At 35.9% G+C, this 9,095-nt stretch overlaps 1 long non-coding RNA gene across 2 annotated transcripts; it reads left to right on the forward strand.

Moving 5' to 3' along the window:
- The first annotated feature begins 731 nt into the window (after window positions 1-731).
- Window positions 732-9,095, forward strand: LOC141440103 (uncharacterized). 2 transcript variants are annotated; one of them, XR_012452674.1, is made up of 3 exons: window positions 732-891; window positions 4,480-4,538; window positions 7,297-9,095. It is a non-coding gene; the product is annotated as an uncharacterized lncRNA (long non-coding RNA). The 2 variants fall into 2 exon arrangements; XR_012452673.1 differs by lacking the exon at window positions 732-891 and having other exon boundaries at window positions 1,589-4,538.

The following is a 9,095-nucleotide window of genomic DNA, read 5'->3' on the forward strand; positions in this document are numbered from 1 at the left end:
CCATTGCATTGTTTGTAGAATCAAATACTGATCAAAACGAACCCAAACACGATATATCTGCTATAGTTTTATTAAGAGTGTACCTACTAGTGTTCTGGATATCCTGGCTGCAGCATCAGGCTGAGAATTCCATAATGTTGCATAGCTATATAGCATACATGGGTGTTTCAAATTTTTGGTCCCAAATATGTTTGAAAGTAAAGTAAATATCCATTATGCGTCTAAGATTCCTACCGCAGCGAACAAAAGATCTGATGATCTTGAAACGGCTGAACCGATTTTGATAAATCATGTCTAAGATCCATCGCTAGAAAACCAGCTTTCAAATAAAAAAAACCGCATTCAAATCGGTCCACCCGTTTAAGAGCTACGGTGCCACAGACAGACACACAGACACACAGACACACAGACACACAGACACACAGACACACAGACACACAGACATACAGACACAGACACAAGACACAAAGCACACATAACGGTCAAACTTAGGTTATACCCCTTGTTATTCGTCTAGCAATCAACAAAATAGGCTGAATGAAAGAGGTTTTAAAGAAACTTAGAATGAAGTACTGGCTGGTTAGATAATTAAAAATATAATGTCATGGAAATGTCATCCAGACTATCACCACTAGTCACATTTATTTGTATGTCAGTAATTTTTAAATTTATTGTCGTCTTCAGTTCAATAATTTTAATGTAGAAGAATCGCGCTCATCGGTAAAACGGTAAAACCTACAAGACAATGGCAAAATTGACCTCCAATGGACAGAGCCACAGTTTTCCAAAAAACAAACAAGTTTATTGTCTGGAGGAAGGAAATATCTAAGGCGCTAAAAGGACTACAATATAATCCTTATAACATAGGATATGCTGTGAAATCTGACACAGGTATAGTCGCAACACATTTTTTAATACTATAAAATTGAGTGTTTTTTTACTAAAAGTGTACCTACGCTTTGTAAGATTTTTATAATACCGGTAAACCATGATCATAGCAATTAACATTATAGGTATAGGATTTTCGGATGAAGTGTGTATTTTTTTATAACAAGCTTTTTACAAGCTTTTATTTAGTTTCACCTGTCCCGTTGTCTGTCTATCTGTCTGTCTGTCTGTAGTCAAATCTTGCAAGTATAATTTGACCAACTTCCAGTAGTCAGATTGACTTGAAATTTGGAATGATTATGTAATTTGCGTGACAATACAATAATCTGGTAGTGACATCCTGGTAGTCCGACCAGGATCGTCTCCGCAGGACGGAACTCTTCAACGGTTATAGCATCGACTTGAAATTTGGTATGCAAATGTTTGTGACAATGCAAGTACTGTCAACAAAAAGGACAGTTATAAAAAAAAACTGTGATTAAAAATGAAATTTTTACCAAACCTTATTAAATTTAGTGGTCAACATTTAGTGGTATCGATTTGAAACGTGGTACAGAGACGTACCCAGTTTGGATGACAATGTAAGTAGGTTCAGTCAGCGAAACAAAATGTGCAGTCAGCAAACAAAATACAAAATCTTGTTACATGTATACTTATTAGTATTGATTCCAGCCAGTAGCTAGTTTAGGTGGTGCGCTGTCTGTCATCGAATCACACACACACACACACACACACATTCAGTCAGTATTTTTGCAAGCTTTATTTAACTTGCAATGTATGTATGTATGTATGTATGTATGTATGTGTGGTTCAAACCTTGCAAGTTAAATTCAACCAACTTCCAGTAGCCGGATTGTCTTGAGATTTGGCATACTTTATGTAAATTGAGTGACAATACAATAATCTGGTAGTGGCATCCTGGTAGTCCGGCTAGCATCGTCTCCGCAGGACGGAACTCTTCAACAGTTAATGGCATCGACTTGAAATTTAGTACCTATTAAATATATAATCCTAATGATAAATAAATTTGAAAGTTTGTAAGTGAGTGAGTTTGTGAGTGAGTATGTTTGTTACTTCTTCACGCTGAAACGGCTACGCAGATTTGGATGAAATTTGGTACAAAAATAGTTTATAACCTGGATAAAAACAACTTGGATATTGAATACTTTTTATCCCGATATTCCCACGGGATAGGAATAAAATCTCGAATTAATAACCGCTAGGCTTAGAGACATGAAATTTGGTATGTACATAGCTGGACATTTGGAATAACACATAGGCTCCTTTTATCCTGATATTCTTACGGGATAGGGATAAAATCTTGAAATAACAACCGCTGGGTTTAGAGTCATGAAATTTGGCATGGTTGGTTTAATTTAACGTCAGTGAAAACCACGATGTAATTTTAGGGAATTCCCACGAGAATTTAATAAAATCCCGGAATTTCAATTCAACTGCTGTATCTATTGATTTACGCGTGCGAAGCCGCGGGTAAACGCTAATAATAAATATCACGGGACAATTCACACCAATTGACCTAGTCCCAAAGTAAGCTTAGCAAAGCTTGTGTAATGGGTACTAAACAACGGATAAATATAATTATATAGATAGATACATACTTAAATACATATTAAACACCTAAAACCCATGCAAATGTAGTGACAATGCAAGTACAGGTAACAGTAACAAACGTACAGTCAGCAAATGTACTAAAAATGTTTTTTACCAAAAACTTATTATTTATGTAAGATGTAATGTGTCATGGTTTTTTTTTCAAGATTTTATTTACTTTCACCTGTCCCGTTGTCTGTCTATCTGTCTGTCTGTCTGTAATCAAATCTTGCAAGTTAAATTTGACCAACTTCCAGTAGTTGGATTGACAATCGATATACTTATGTAGATTACGTGATAATCTGACAATACAATAATCTGGTAGTAACATCCTGGTAGTCCGGCCAGGATCGTCTCCACAGGTCGGAACTCCTCAATAGTTATAGGCATCGACTTGAAATTTGGTATGCAAATGTAGTTTGGGTGAAAATTAAAGTACAGTCAACAAAAAGGGCAGTTATCAAAAAAAAGCTTGTATTGTAAATTAAATTTTTACCAAAACTTATTGAATTTGCAAGCCATCGAGCAATTTTTAATTATTTTGTTTCTTGGAATCATATATAATATACATATAATTATATATATGTTTCTCATTCTCTTATTGTATGTTAAGTTTCAAGGTGGATGCAAGCCGCTTACAACCGAGGGAACGGGAGGTCTATGGGAGAGGCCTATGTCCAACAGTGGACGTCCTATGGCTGATGATGATGATGATATGTATGTTTCGTGATAATACAATAATCTGGTAATGAAATTGTGTTGGCCCGGTCACAGTTATCTCCGCATGATGTAACTCTTCAACATTTAGTGGTATCGACTTGAAACGTGGTACACAGACGTACCTAGTTTGGATGACAATGTAAGTAGGTTCAGTCAACGAAACAAAATGTGCAGTTAGCAAACAAAATACAAAAACTTGTTATATTTTGTATATACCTATTGGTATTGATTCCAGCCAGTAGCTAGTTATAGGTGGTGCGCTGTCTGTCATCGAATCACGCACACACACACACACACACACACACACATTCAGTCAGTATTTTTCATTTATTATTTCGCAAGCTTTATTTAACTTGCAATGTATATGTATGTGCGGTTCAAACTTTGCAAGTTGAATTTGACCCACTTTCAGTTGGATAGACTTGAAATTCGGCATACTTACTCAGTAAATCTTGTGACAATACAATAATTTGGTAGTGTCACCCGAGTGGTCCAGCCACCAGCCAGACGTCTCGATCGTCAGGACGGAACTCCTCAACGGTAAATGGCATCGACTTGAAATTTGGTACAAAAATGTACTAATTTGGATGACAATGCAAGTACAGTCAAAAAAACTTCAGTCAGCAAAAAAGCTTGTATTTAAAAGTACAATACAAAAAATGATGATGATAATGATGAGATGATGATGATAACGATGATAATGATGATGATCATGATGATGTGATAATGATAATGATGACGACGACTACAACGACGATGATGATGATGATGAGATGAAGATGGTGACGACGATAATGGTTTTTTTATTCGAATGGATGGCAAACGAGCAAGTGGGTCTCTTGATGGTAAGAGTCAGTAAGAGATCACCACCGCTCATAAACATCTGCAACACCAGGGGTATTGCAGATGATGGTGATGATGTGATGTTTATGATGACGATGATGATGATGATGATGAGTCACGGGTAACAGCTAGTTATTTGATAAGAGCGTTTTATACCTGCATAACAACAAAGCCGAAAGAAATTTTTAGCAGTGTTATGTCTATGTTTTGCGTAGGTACCTATATGTATCACAACAACGCTGCTTGATTGATTTCAAAGAAAAGGGACGCTATTTGACATGTAAATGACACGAATTCACAGGGACTCTTCAACGTGATTGTGATTGTGACAAAGTGTATAATTTGAGTTCAGATAGAGATAACTAGTGTATGTAAACCTACTTAGTAGTCATTTCTAATTTAAAAAACTAATTTCAGGAATTAGACTAATTTTTACTAAAAATCATCTAATTGGACTCCAGTGGATCACTTAGAAGGTAAGACCTGCTTTGCTTCTTTTTGTCACAAATAAGTAATTTCACATTATCATCACAATACAAGTAATATGCAGTAGATCGACTTCATACTAGCGCACGAATCGACGCACGCACAGCCAAGCGTCAATTACACGACCGCTAACCAATGCCTCCAACCAAGCGCCACGCAGTCCGGTCGCTGGTCGCCCGCTCTATTCACCCTCGTTACGATTCCGTAACGTGGCTATATAGCGCTTGGTACTAACTCTTCATAAGAATGAGATTTTTTTGGGCTGATAGTTTCTGTTGTAATATTTGGTGGAAAGTGCTGGAAGAGAATTAAATAACTGATTTGTAAGATATGAGTTAGCAAAAAGATGTTCATTGACAACAGTGTTTATTTCGAGTAACTAACTAGGCAATACATAAAGAAAAAATATAACTATATAAACAAGTCTGCACAACAGACGTTACTTACTATCTACAACAGTTAAAACGGAGAATTAGTGAAGATTGGGAACAGCAATTGAATATAAAAAAAAAATTAGAGATGCGAGACTGGATTCGAAACCATGATCCTTCTTGAATGGCCATATTAGTAGGTCGAACTACTCTGTTACCACGTACCTTTTTACCCTAACTGAAGCGAAGGTTATGTTTTGGACCTGTGTGTATATATTTAAGTATGTACGTATGTTCCTATGTTCGCTCGTAACTACTCAACGGTTTAACCAATTGTGACAAGTGACGTCATTACATTTGTCTTATTAGCGTGAGGGTCACTTATTGGGTAAATAAAATTCTTATGAAGTCAAAGTTTAAGGTGTGTGTGTGTGTGTGTGTGTAGATGTAATTTTGTTGAGCTTAAATAATCTGAACTACTGTTGATGCACCACCTGCTGTAAACTACGTAGTCCTAATATTATTATATTTGGCTCTCTGTTGCCAAATATAAACTCCAGGCTCCAGCACTGCGGTGTGGAATGACAATTTTGGATCTATATTGGAATCCATAACAACTTATGTCATAATGATATTTTGCCATAATGTCATTCCATATTTTTTTCCTAATATTGAATATCCTAATGCTTATTTGCACTAATTTCGTAAGTACTAATTAACATATTATGTCCTTATACTCACATGTCCAAATATTGGTTGACATAATCACTTTTGTACTAAACTGGTTTGGAAACTTCACACACCGTTGAATCATCCCCCTTACCACTAATATAATAAATGCGAAAGTTTGTAAGTCTGTTTGTTTGTTTGTTACCCCATCACTTCAAAACCGCTGAACCAATTTAGATAAAATTCGGTACCTACATAGATAGTTTGAGTCCCAGAAAAGGCCATAGGATAGTTTTTATCCCGGGAAATTGCATATAATAGTAGTAAATAATAATACACTAAAAAAAAGGCCACTTTATAAATAATTTTAAATAAAATACTTTTCTGACTGCTGTTCTTTTTTGTAGGGGTCGCAGTTCTAACCTAACCTATTTTTCTGGCTGCGGTTCGTTTCTGTAGGAGTCGCAGTTCTAACCTAACCTAACTTACTTTTCTGGTACCGATTCGTCACTGTTGGGAACTCAGTTGTAACGTAATATACTTTTCTGGCTCGCAAGTCGCTGTTTACCTACAAGTGCTCTGTTATGACAATTAATATTATGGATTTTAATATTATTACTCGTAAGTTTTATGTCTTACTATATTAGTACAAAACATATTAGGGATGTAGAGTATTAGGACATGTAATATTATGGCTTATGATTATTAGGACAAAAAATCATTAAGGCAAAAATAGGATATGTCAAAAGTGTTTATGGCAAAAGTGTTATGGCATTTGAGTTTAGGACAAACGATATTATGGATTACGAAGGGGACCCGTCAATTATATCTCCAGTCGAGTAAGCTGTGCATTATCCGTCAGTCAGTCATACAGTAGGTAACGTTACTCTTATTAATAAGTTATAAACCTCCACCAGTTTAGTGAAATTACAAAATAAGATAAAAGGTCAACTCGATTTTATGGTTCGGTACCCAAAACCCTATTACTAAGACTTCGTTGGTCGTTTGTCCGTCCGGCTGTCACCAGGCTGTATCTCAAGAACCGTGAGAGTTAGACAGTTGAAATATTCACAGATTATGCGGCCTCTATAACAACAAATACTAAAAACAGAATAAAATAAATATTTAAAGAGGGCTCCCATAAAACAAACGTGTTTTTTTTTGCCTTTTTTTTGCTAATGTCCAATGAATATTGTATAGATGGTGCGCAACCCTTTGTGCGCGAATCAAACTCGCAGTCGGTCGGTTTCATTTCACTACACTTGTTTAGCAAAATCCCTCTGTTACGCGTCAGTGACGAAACGAACTCGCAAAGTCAACTCTATGATCTCTCTCTCTCTCTCTCTCTCTCTCTCTCTCTATGATAAAAGTCTGAATAAAAAAAAACTCCAAACGAAGGTCGAGGCCGGGCTGCCGCCTCACTCGCCGCCCTTGCCCTTCAACCTGACCCAACAGAGTCGCATCCGCTCCACCTACATCGATCTCGCTCGCTTCACTCGCTCGATCCGCAGCAGTGAAGATATTATTTTGGCGGAGCAGGTTTAGGTTTTTGATCAAATGACTTTTTTTCTTGGCCGGTTTATTAAGAATTATCTCCTAAATGTATGGAAAAAAAGATAAACTTAAAATTATAAATGAGTTTTATTTTGTTCCTTCGTTTGTCTTTCCTTTTACTGTTTTTGCTCACTAAATATATTTAACTTTTCAGATTCATAATGGACTTCAAATTATTTTCTGAGACAAGTACGTAATACATAACAAAGTACAAAGCTAATAGTATTAGCGATTTTGTATTAAAATTCACCAATACTCTTAGCTTGTACTTTACCTATTATGCAATTGGGCCCGGTAGTCTCATGGATAGGAGCCGAAGATTCAACAGTTACTTACACCTCTTGCTACATAAGTACTAAATACCTTTACAGATTGATTAAACCACCGTTCTTATTTCAAAAAATGACAATCATCGAAAACAGTACCATATTGTCAAATAATATATACGTCTCTTTCAGTTTGGGCGTGACGTCAGTGAGGTGTCAATTGTTCGTTACCTATATGATTTGATTATTTATGACTTTCAATATTTTTTGATTTTACAAGATCTTGCGGATTAAATTGAGGAATATATAGGTTGTCACAAAAATATAAGTATAACCACTAAAGACAACATGTAGTATCGAATCGTGAATATAATTATTTTTTTGTTTTTAAGAAATCTATTGTTATAAAATAAAGATACAACTTTTACCATGAATAGACTTACGACTGATTACGATGAAGCATACCTAGACACTTGGTAAAACTATAAGCTGTAAATGTCTGCACTATAAAGATATTATACACCGTGTTATTTTTGATTGTTAACTTTGAGGGGGCACTATAGTCAAACGAAGTTAATTTCTCCAAGACACTAGAATCCTAACTCTTACTGTGTAAAAGATAGTCAAAAATTAAGTTAATTAATTATTAGCTGTAAATCCCACGATCGAGCGACGACATCCACACTGCAGCAGACAATAGACATTATTTTTCTAAGACTTAATTTCTTTAGGGGATTGCAGTTTTTCTCACTCACTTCTCAATCTAAGTTATATGATATAGGAATTATCAATGACAAAAGTAGAACAGCCATCTCAACTACTTTGTTTTTTTTTTTACTGCTGCTAAGAACTACGCTAAGTATACAAGATCTATTTTGGATGCTGCCTCTACTTTATGGGTGAGTAGGTAAGGGTAATTTTAGGACCTTGTAAAATAGTCTCCCTATTATTAAAAATGTTATAATTATCTTTGTTTTATTCTTTCATGCTCAAGATATCGTTTACGTGATTTGCATACTTCTATTTCGTGATATATTCGTACTGACGCCACAACACATAGCGGAGCTGTCTAAACATTTAAAAATTATCGGAACACGCATTTACGTAATGCACAATAAAAATATAATCATGTTCAGATATTCTTCAGCACCTAGACAGCTTCCACGCTTATGGTGGTGACTGTACAGTAAGTACTACATAATATATTTTTGTACCTATAGGTGAACTGAAATATTTACTTTGCTCACCCACGACCTTTATAATAATATCTTTATATCTTTTACTATTTCTAACATCTGGTAGTATGGTGAACGTTTGTGTTGCTCTAAAGATGAGATCTGGTCGAGTTCGAAACGCGTCAGTGTAGTGTGGTGGTGGTGATAGATGTGTTTGATGATTTGTGCGTATTCCGACAGTGTGCAGGTGGAGGAACTGCATGAACACACATTTCATGCATAAACGTAGCTATTATAAAGTCACGGGTGAGCAAAGCAATTGATTCAGTTCATTGATATTGTGAACCTCCGCAAAGTATAGGATTGCCGTTGGGGCCGAAAAGTACTCGTACTGCTAAAATGTATTCCTTATTTCTGTTCCTTGTAAAGGTTGCCTGGAAGAGATCGCTCTGAAGCGATAAGGCCGCCTATTGCTTACCTTAGAAAATCTCTATGTATATACTTGTGTTCTC

The sequence above is a fragment of the Choristoneura fumiferana genome, chromosome 22, assembly GCF_025370935.1.
Source record: "Choristoneura fumiferana chromosome 22, NRCan_CFum_1, whole genome shotgun sequence".
NCBI classification, from domain to species: domain Eukaryota; kingdom Metazoa; phylum Arthropoda; class Insecta; order Lepidoptera; family Tortricidae; genus Choristoneura; species Choristoneura fumiferana.